The sequence below is a fragment of the Gavialis gangeticus genome, unplaced genomic scaffold (genome assembly GCF_001723915.1).
Source record: "Gavialis gangeticus isolate Ggan-Ray unplaced genomic scaffold, GavGan_comp1, whole genome shotgun sequence".
Taxonomy (NCBI): Eukaryota; Metazoa; Chordata; order Crocodylia; family Gavialidae; genus Gavialis; species Gavialis gangeticus.
The window spans coordinates 1,380,203-1,389,334 of NW_017729022.1; the positions used below are offsets into that span (position 1 = coordinate 1,380,203).

General features: G+C 47.4%; 1 protein-coding gene and 1 long non-coding RNA gene across 2 annotated transcripts in view; one reads left to right on the forward strand and one right to left on the reverse strand.

Moving 5' to 3' along the window:
* Positions 1-5,557, forward strand: part of LOC109295607 — a 30,051-nt gene extending 24,494 nt beyond the window's left edge. The window contains exon 3 of the long non-coding RNA XR_002096783.1: positions 4,920-5,557. This is a non-coding gene — a long non-coding RNA (uncharacterized LOC109295607). The remainder of the gene's footprint in view (positions 1-4,919) is intronic.
* The window catches only part of CAV1 (caveolin 1), a 44,376-nt gene that overhangs the window by 3,164 nt on the left and 32,080 nt on the right, over positions 1-9,132 (reverse strand). The window lies entirely within an intron of this gene.

The window sequence follows — 9,132 nt, forward strand, 5'->3', positions numbered from 1 at the left end:
CAGGGGCTGGGGCAGGCACTGCCCAGCCAGGTTGGGGCACAGGACAGAGCTGTGGCTTGTCTAGGGGGCGTGGGGAGAGTGGGCTGGCTCCCACTTCTGCGCGCACCCTGGGAGGGCACGGAGGGAGTTCCCCCCTGAATCTGCATGGGGCAGCTGCTGCTACAGGCTGAGTCTGAGTCTGGGGCTGTGCTGGGCTCTTACTGGCCGGGGGGAAAGGAGTGGGGCTGGGCCAGGCTGCATTCAGAGCCCACAGCAGCAGCACTGGGAGTGGGCCTGCAGGGGGCAGCTGCAGCCACCCCAAAATTTGCTGCAGCCCCCCCCCAACCCTCCCTCCCAGCACCACTGCTGCCTGCTCCTGGCACAGCCCCCACTGGGAAGAGTCTGGTATAGCCCCAGCCCACAGTGGCATCCTGCCTTGCCATATGCAGATCCAGAGGCACTTGCCACCTCCCCTCTGCATCCTCCCTGGGTGTGTGCAATGGCAGGAGCTGCCCCCCTTTCCCATGCCTCCCCAGATAAGCAAAGGCTCCATCCCATGCCTACCTCACCCTGGCTGGACAGCACCTGCTCCAGCCCCTGCCCCAGCCCCAGCCCCATTCCCTCCTGCATTGTGGGGGCCTTGATCTGCCCCCCCATGCCCCTTCCCTCCTCCCTCCTCGTCCAGCACACCAAACTCACCAGCTGCACGCGGCTCTCTAAGCTGCTGAGCTGTGCTCCTCACTGCCTATGTGCTGACCTGCAGCTGCATGCATGACCCATTTATTGGCCACATTATCAGCCACGTCAAGCCAATTTCCAATACAGCCAATTTTCTTTATATCAGTGCCTATGTGATATTGGGCCAATGTATTGGTGCACCTCTAAGAGAAACATGTGAAATGGGTTTCCCCTTGCAGGCATGCAGAGTTCCAGCCTGTGAGGGGCTGGGTGAAGTGGGAATAGGGCAGTTAGGCATGGGGTAGGATGTGCATGTGTACATGTACACATGCATGTGGCAGCCAGGCAGTGTGGAGAGCAGCTCATTGCAGGTAAGTCTGGTGGGGGTGGGGAATTGAGTCCCCCAGAGTGAAGGGGAGAGAGAGGGAGTTGGAGCAGGGCTAGGGGTGCTGCCCAACTGGGGCAGTGTGTGGGGTTTGGGTCGGAAATGTGTGGCTTTAGGGTCAAGGCAGGGGGCAGGACACAGCTGTGGGCAGTTCATCTGGGGATATGGCGGGGGGGAGGGGGGCTGGCACCCTGCTGCTGCATGCACTTTTGGGGAAGCATGGGGGGGGCATGTGCCCCCCAGATTTGTGTGTGCGGTGGGTGCAGGCTGCCTGCTATGGGCTCAGGGCTCCACACCCTGCTACTCTCCCCTGGGGGCAGGACCTGGTGCAGGGGTGGTGGTGCAGTTGTGCACTCCACTCTTGCCAGGTGGGTAGTGGGTGCCTTGCCATGGCAGCACAGGGCTCCTGGTGATGGCACTAAGCTTCCCTGCCCAGCTCTGCCCTGCTGTGACATACCTACTGGGCCACAAAGGCCCCTGCAGGGTGGGCAGCTGGGCAGCAAGCCCCATGCCCACAGCCGCCAGCCCGCATCCACCCCCCCATAGACTCGACTCCAGCCATGCCAACTGTGGGGGTGGGGGAGCCAGGCTCTGTGGTCTGCTCTGGCTGCAGCAGCTGTCACCTCCCACAGGTGCCAGCCAGGGCTTGGGTGCTGCAGACCCAGGTCCCTGCCCCATAGCTCTGGCAACTGGAGGCCACCCCTGGTGGGGCTGGAGGGGGGAAGTAGGGGGCTGTGAGTAGTGAGAGGCACTAGCAAGGGTAGGGGGGCTGTGGGTTGGGGAGTGATAAGCACTGGCAGGGCCAGGGAGCTGTGGCTTGGGAGTGAGGGACACCAGTAGGGCTGGGGGGATAAGGGGCTGTGGGTGGAGAGTGAGGGGTGCTAGCAGGGCTGGGGGAGGGGAGGGCTGTGGGTCAGGAGCAAGGAGAACTGGCAGGGCCAGGGGTGCTGTGACTTGGGTGGGAGGAGCAATGGCATGGACAGGGTACCAGCATATCAGGACTGCTCAGCACCATAACGTAGGAGTGGGGGTAGTCGCAGCTGAACCCACATCTTGATGAGTATAGGGGGCAGGGGGAGGTCTGATTTTTTTTTTTCTATGATAAACCAAAATTAAATGCCAATATATACGGGTATTTAGAATGTATTTTATTATAATGATTGAGGAACTGTTAAAATTTGCAATTGCTTTTAAATTCTAAATATATCAATAAAACATTGTGTTCAACTGATACCTATTTATATATTGCTGTTTCATTTTAATTGCAGAAAAACATGGATTTTATCAGACAATTAAGTTTTTAAATGGAGAAAACCATGATCCCTGGTGATTAAAGCACAGAGGGCAGGGGGTCTTTGTAATAGCTGATCTTTGAACATTTAGGGCTTTATAGGTGGTTACTAGAATCCTAGATTGATTTAGCAGTGAATTGATAGCTAGTGGGTAAGGTGGAGCACAGAGGCAAGATGGTGTCACAAGATTGTTCCACTCAAAAGGTAAGAAACCACATTTGACATTATCACAAACTTCCAAGTGGCCTTTTGACTGTCCCTCAATACAGTGTATTACAACAGGGCAACCCTAAAATGGCAAATGCATGGATGGCAAGAGTCACAAAAGCTATAAGTTATCAGTTATCTGAGGATCATTTTTTTTCTGAGAATAGGGAGCACAGGAATCTACCCCGGAGACAGACTGTAAATTGCTGTGATCCCAAATTTATATCAGTGATTCTCAATCACGGTGCCACAGCACCCTGGAGTGTCTTGAGGTCCTTTCAAGGGTGTCAGGCAATGTTAGCATTGTTAGGTGCACAAACATGTTCCACAAGATAAATCCAGGAATAGGAATTTACAGTTTTAAATACATTCTGACTTGTTGTGGTCTTTGAGTTTTCTGCAACAGAAGAATTTGTTGCAGAGAACTTTTCTGTGGTCAAAAACTGAATGGAAGCTAAGAGCTGACACTTTCTGAGGGGTGCCTTGAGTCTAAAAAGGTTGAGAACCACTATTTTAGATGTGTTCAGCTGAGCTACTAACCACAGCCTGCACAAATTCCACAACATGTTTCTCTTCTCAACAAGCATCACTTTCATCTTATTCAAATTAAACCTAAGATATATTTCACATTACAGGCCAGCTCTTTTGAAAACTCCTTCTGATGGCATAAAGGACTGGATCATCCCTTGAAGGAGCAAGGAACTGGTTCTGTCTGGGCTTGTTAAAAAGGAGACCTAGAACTGACTATGACTGTCCCTTTTTTAAGCATTTGGAGTGCTACAGGCTATCACCTTTTTTCAAAGAGTGAAGGACATTGGATTGTGGTATCATCAGGGCCTCCACTGCCCAGCAAACTTACTGGGCAATCTAAAGAAATATGTGTTGCTAGGTAAAGTGACTGCACTGATTTGTGCCATTTCACGAGACATGCACTCAATAAGAAATTTCATTTGGCTGAAGTTTCTAATAGCACCTTTTAATACCATTATTGAATTGTGACAGTTAATATATGAGGAAGATGCTTATTTAAATATACACTCTGGAACAAACATATATATCATCTGAAAATTATATCTAATGCATCTGATAGTGCAGCTCTTTTGGAAAGTATTGGTGGAGTTAAACATAAGGATACTATTTACATTATAGTTCTTTATGCTCATGATGTTTATGGGATGACATTCTACTACTGAGAGACACGAAAAAGCTGATATATTAATATTTAGAAAAATATATTTTGCTACGTATTTCATCTCTTTTATTACTAACCTGCACAAAAAGCAACCTGAGGAAGCACTATACTACAGGATGCATATTTTACAGATCTCTGTTGAAATGCCAAAAGATGCAGGAAGTTTTATTGTCAAAACATTTCCAATAGAAAATTAACAGAAACATGTTGAGACATAATAGTTCATCCCCACATCACAGAAACATGTGCTTGATAATAACCCACAGCACAGGATATTTGATGTAGCCAACATAACCAAACAGTGTAGGTACTGCAGGTCAACACAGGGAAAGGAAAATTGCAGTAGCATTCCATTACAAGAACTTGAATACTCAGATGAGGGGAAAGACCAGGATGCTCACAAGACATGATCCTCAAGTTAAATTGAGATAGCTGCCATGTGTGAGGGTGAACAGCAGTGATTCTCATCCTGGGTGCTGTGACATGCTGGGATACCTTGAGAGCCTTTCAAGGATTCCATGAAGTGCCGCGCAATGCTAGCAGTGTTATATGGGTGAACATGATTAAAAAGGTAAACCCAGAGATTTCAGTCTACAGTGTTAAAAGTATTCTGCCCTGTTGTGGTATTTCTGAATCCTTTGCAACAGAAGAATTGCTCTATTATGTTTCTGTGGTCTAAAATAAGTGAAAACTAAAAGCTGCATTTCTTGAGGGGTGCTTTGAGTCTATCCAAATGTGCCTCAAGTCTAAAAAAGTTGAGAACCATTAATTTACAGAATGAGACCAAAAATGGTACTGAGAAACAGATGTAACAGTCCTTTAGCATGGTATTTAATGGTCAACTCCTATACTTAGTAGCATTCTAGTATAATCTTAATGCACTCTGCATTATCCTTATCTTTACCTCTTCTGGAAATAAGTAAAAATAAAAAAAACCCTGTACATATTCTTTATGGATAAGCAAGAAAAACTCTCGTTTTAACCTTTATATTTTCATGGAGGTCAGTTCTTTTTGCAACATTGGGGAAAAAAATCTGTCTTAAAAGTTTACAATTGTGTTTTCTAAAATTTGTCAGTGAAATCTCTGTAAACCAATAGTCTCCACCCAGCTCCAGACAAAAGCGAATGTACTTATTGTGAAGAAAAGGTGCTTTATCATCAACCTGTGATCTGGTTTTATTAACAGAAAGGTGATTCCAAAAGGATACTGCATAATCTATAGATTCATGGATTGTCTAGACACACATGTTGAATTCCTGCCCTATTGAAGTTAATGAGAATGACTGACTGATTTCCCAGGATTTTTTAATATGTGCACACATTTAATGGAGCTTCAGCTTTGTTTTTCCCTATAGAAGGTATGCAAAGCCAGGAATTTATAAGGAATTTGTACTTCAAAATAATTACAAAAATATATTGGATTGTTATATGTCTCTTCTTCAGTAGAAACATTCACTGTAAAATAAGGTGTTTTTCTACCTCACATAAATGATTTTTTTTGTTTTGGAAAATAATTCCAAGTGAAATCAACATATAAAACTAATGAATTCTCACCAGTAAATTTCCAAGGTTACTCAAGTTCAACACCACTAATGGGCAAAAGCAGGACGTGAAAATCTTGGATTTTGCAACTAAAATAAATTAACATATATTTATTTATAAATGGCAAGAAGAACTTTTTAATTTGTGAGTAACATCAAATGAAATAATATAATCCATTTCTGCTTATTCCTATTGGGCGCATCTATGTGAGACACTATGCCACTGTAGTGATGAACTACATCATTGTAGTGCCTTGTTACAGTGACGTAGCTGCTAAAAATAACCGTGTGCCATCATTTAGTACTTCTTAAAGCAAATACTAAATGACAGCGCAGTAACAACCGCACCCTGGGGGGCTCATGTAGATGCACCCATTGAGAATGTATTATGTTTGAAAAGTATGGACTTTGGGATTTTTCATATACGATGCAAAATACTTTTATAAGGAGTATTGGTCCATAAAATAATGTTATGAGTTTGTATGTATGCTGCCAGCTTGCAACCAAAATCTAGCAAAATGCATTAAGAAAAATGATCTGCGCTGGAACTGTTGTGACACTGGTTGGCTAACCTGGACCATCAAATGCTTTCACATTTGGTCCATTTAGGGCTACATTACAGGAGAAAAAATGTATTAAAGGAAAAAAACCTCTGAAACATGATTTCTCACTCTGATAGAGTCTAGATATCTGATTTCTATTATATAAAGAAAACTTGGAGTTCAATAATCTATATACTGGAGTTTAAGTCTAAAACATGCACACTGATTTTCCATAGCCAAACTTATGAGCTTTTGAGTAGAAAATATGTGTGAATCTATGAAACATGTATTAGGCCTGTGCAAAGCAGGAAGTATTTGCTTCAGATTCAGCTGATTTGGAGGGACAGTGATTCAATTTGCTGATCTGAATCACTGTCCCAATTCTATCTGGCTGATTTTGGATTCAGAGATTTGGTGCCAATTCGGAGGTTTGGCCATAGAGCGTAATGGGGAATCACTAAAATACCTATAACTTTATCATTTATTTGCAGATTTGGATGAAAACAGCAGGGATGGTAGCCCCTCATGAGGGCTTGAAGCAAGCCTTCCAAGTTCCAAGGAGATAGGTGCAGGGGTTTCTGTGAAAGTGCACCTCAAACTATTGAAAGAAAAACTCTTATCACTTGTGTGTGTTAAGGCAGAGCAGGATGAATGCAGCAGAGATGGTAGTCCCCCCTGCAGGCATGTGGCCTGCCAGGTTTCAGGCAGAGTGGTACAGGGGTTTCTGTAAAAGTGCACCTTCAGGTTCTGAAAGCAAATAAAAAAAGCAAATGGGTATGGAGTGAGGAGGGTGGCACTCACTGTCTGCACAGGGAGCTTGGCAAACCCCAGCAGCCGGAGGTTCACCTTCAGGAACACCAGCAGCTCCACCAAACCAGGATCCAAAGAGGTGTGGTGGGGTGTAACAACATCACCAGCAATGCTGAACATCCACTTGCTTGGAACACTGGTTGGTGGACAGGACAGGTGTTCCTGTGCAACTGTGGCCAGATCCTGCCACATCTACCTGTGGGTTGCCTAATAGGCCAAGGGGGTGCAGTGCAGTGGCTCCACATCTTCGGTGATAGGTAGCCACTGAGGCCTCTGTGTTATCTGCCTGATGGTGGGGTCTGGTGTGTCTGGACCCCAACATTGAAGCCATGCCCTCGGTCCACATTGGCAACGGCTGTGATAAAGGAGATTGGCTCATGGTTGGAGTGCTGGCACAGGGAAGTAGATCCCCCTCTTCTATGTCCCTCCACCTCTGCCCTTCTGCCTCCCTGGCTCTGTTCACCAGCACTTCCATCCAGTAATTGAGGATTTTGCTACTGCAGATGCTCCCCTTCACCCTTGGGTCGCACGTGCCTGCCAGCACCTGGACCGTACGGGACCACAACTGATCCAGCTGTTTTTTGATGCCTTCCTTCAGCTGCTTTACCAGTGCCTGCACCTCTGGTGAAAGTGGCTTGCCCCAGCCAGGATTCCCTTGGAACTTCTCCATTTCATTCTCAAGCTCCTTCACTACAGGGATCAGCTGGTGCTGAAGCTTCCGGTGGCCTTGAGGGAATGGCTTGAGGACCACCAAGATCTAGGAGATGGTATCCCACACTGTTTTGTTAAGGGGGCTGCTGATCCCAATCTCCCTGACCAAGGCTTGCTCAACCAGCCTTTCCAGCATCAGGTATGTGAAGTTCCACCAAGTCTCCACATCCTGCATGATTTTGTGCTGCGGGATGCCCAGATTTACCTGTTTGTCCTGCAGCATCTTGCCCCTCCTTGATGCTCCGGTGAAAGCCCACCACCTTCCTGCATTTCAAAATGAGCTGGCTGGTAGTGATGGTGCCATCACCAAGAGCCCTGTCCACCTCCAGGGCATCCCTGACTACGAGGTGGAACTTGTGTGCTACAAAGTAGAAGTCAACAAAGTTGGCATCACGTACTGCCTCGACCATATTGGCCCCACTGTCAGTGATCATGAACCCATGGGTAAGCTCACCCTGCCCAATGAGCCACCCCTGTACCATGCAGTTCATGGTCAGTCACCATGATCTCACTTGCCGTGTGGGACTTATCCATCACCTCCGCTTGAAGGAAAGCCAATCAACACCCTGACTGATTGCACCAGTGCTCTGAGAGGGAGAGGGATGATCTCCACCCCAGCTTCTCTAGATGTCCGAGGTGAAGTGCAAGGCTACCTGTTGACCTGCCTTGCACAGCTCTGCCCTCCAGTACTCCCTGCATGCCTCATACAGGGAAGGCACCATCGTCCTGCTAAAGGTGGTGTGTGTGGGCACTTGGTAGGATAGTGCCATGAGCTGCCTGGACCCTGGACACTCAACAAAGGAGAAAAGCCGGCCATCCAGAGCAAGCATACCCCTGGTGCTCTGGGTGACCTCACTCACCTTGGGAACATGCCTCCCTCTGTCTCCACCTTTTCCCCACTGGTCCAGGGTAGCCTGCCTCTGCTTTTTGGGGATGAGGGATTTGAGAAAATTATCCAGGAGCACATCTGTGAGGGACCAGATGAGGAGTGTATGCTTAGGGGCAACCAACATGGGTTCATCAGTCAGGTACTATCAGACCAACCTGGTGGCCTTCTATGATCAGGTCACTAAATCCTTGGACACAGGAGTCACGGTGGACGTAGTCTTTGTGGACTTCAGAAAAGCCTTCGACACTGTCTCTCACCCCATTCTCATTAAAAAATTAGGCGACTGTGGTGTTGATCCCTACACGGTCAGATGGGTTGCCAGTTGGCTAGAGGGCTGTACCTAGAGAGTAGTGGTGGATGGGTCTTTTTCAACCTGGAAGGATGTGGGCAGTGGGGTTCCGCAGGGCTCAGTCCTGTGCTGTTCAACATCTTCATCGGTGACTTGGCCGAGGGGGTGAATAGCACCTTGTTCAAATTTGCAGATGACGCTAAGATGTGGGGGTAGGTGGGCACGCTAGAGGGGAGGGACACGCTGCAATCAGATCTGGACAGGTTACAGAGGTGGGTGGACAAGAATAGGATGGGTTTCACCACTGAGAAGTGCAAGGTACTGCACCTGGGGAGGAAAAACCAGCAGCACACCTACAGGCTTGGGAACTTCCCTCTAGCCAGCACAGAGGCAGAAAAGGATCTTGGAGTCATTATTGACTCAAAGATGTCAAAGATGAACATGGGCCACCAATGTGGAGATGCAGTCAGAAAGGCTAACCGCACCTTGTGATGCATCCACAGATGCATCACAAGCAGGTCCAAGGAGGTGATCCTCCCCCTCTATGTGACACTGGTCAGGCCACAGTTGCAGTACTGCATCCAGTTCTGGGCACTGCACTTCAGGAGGGATGTGGA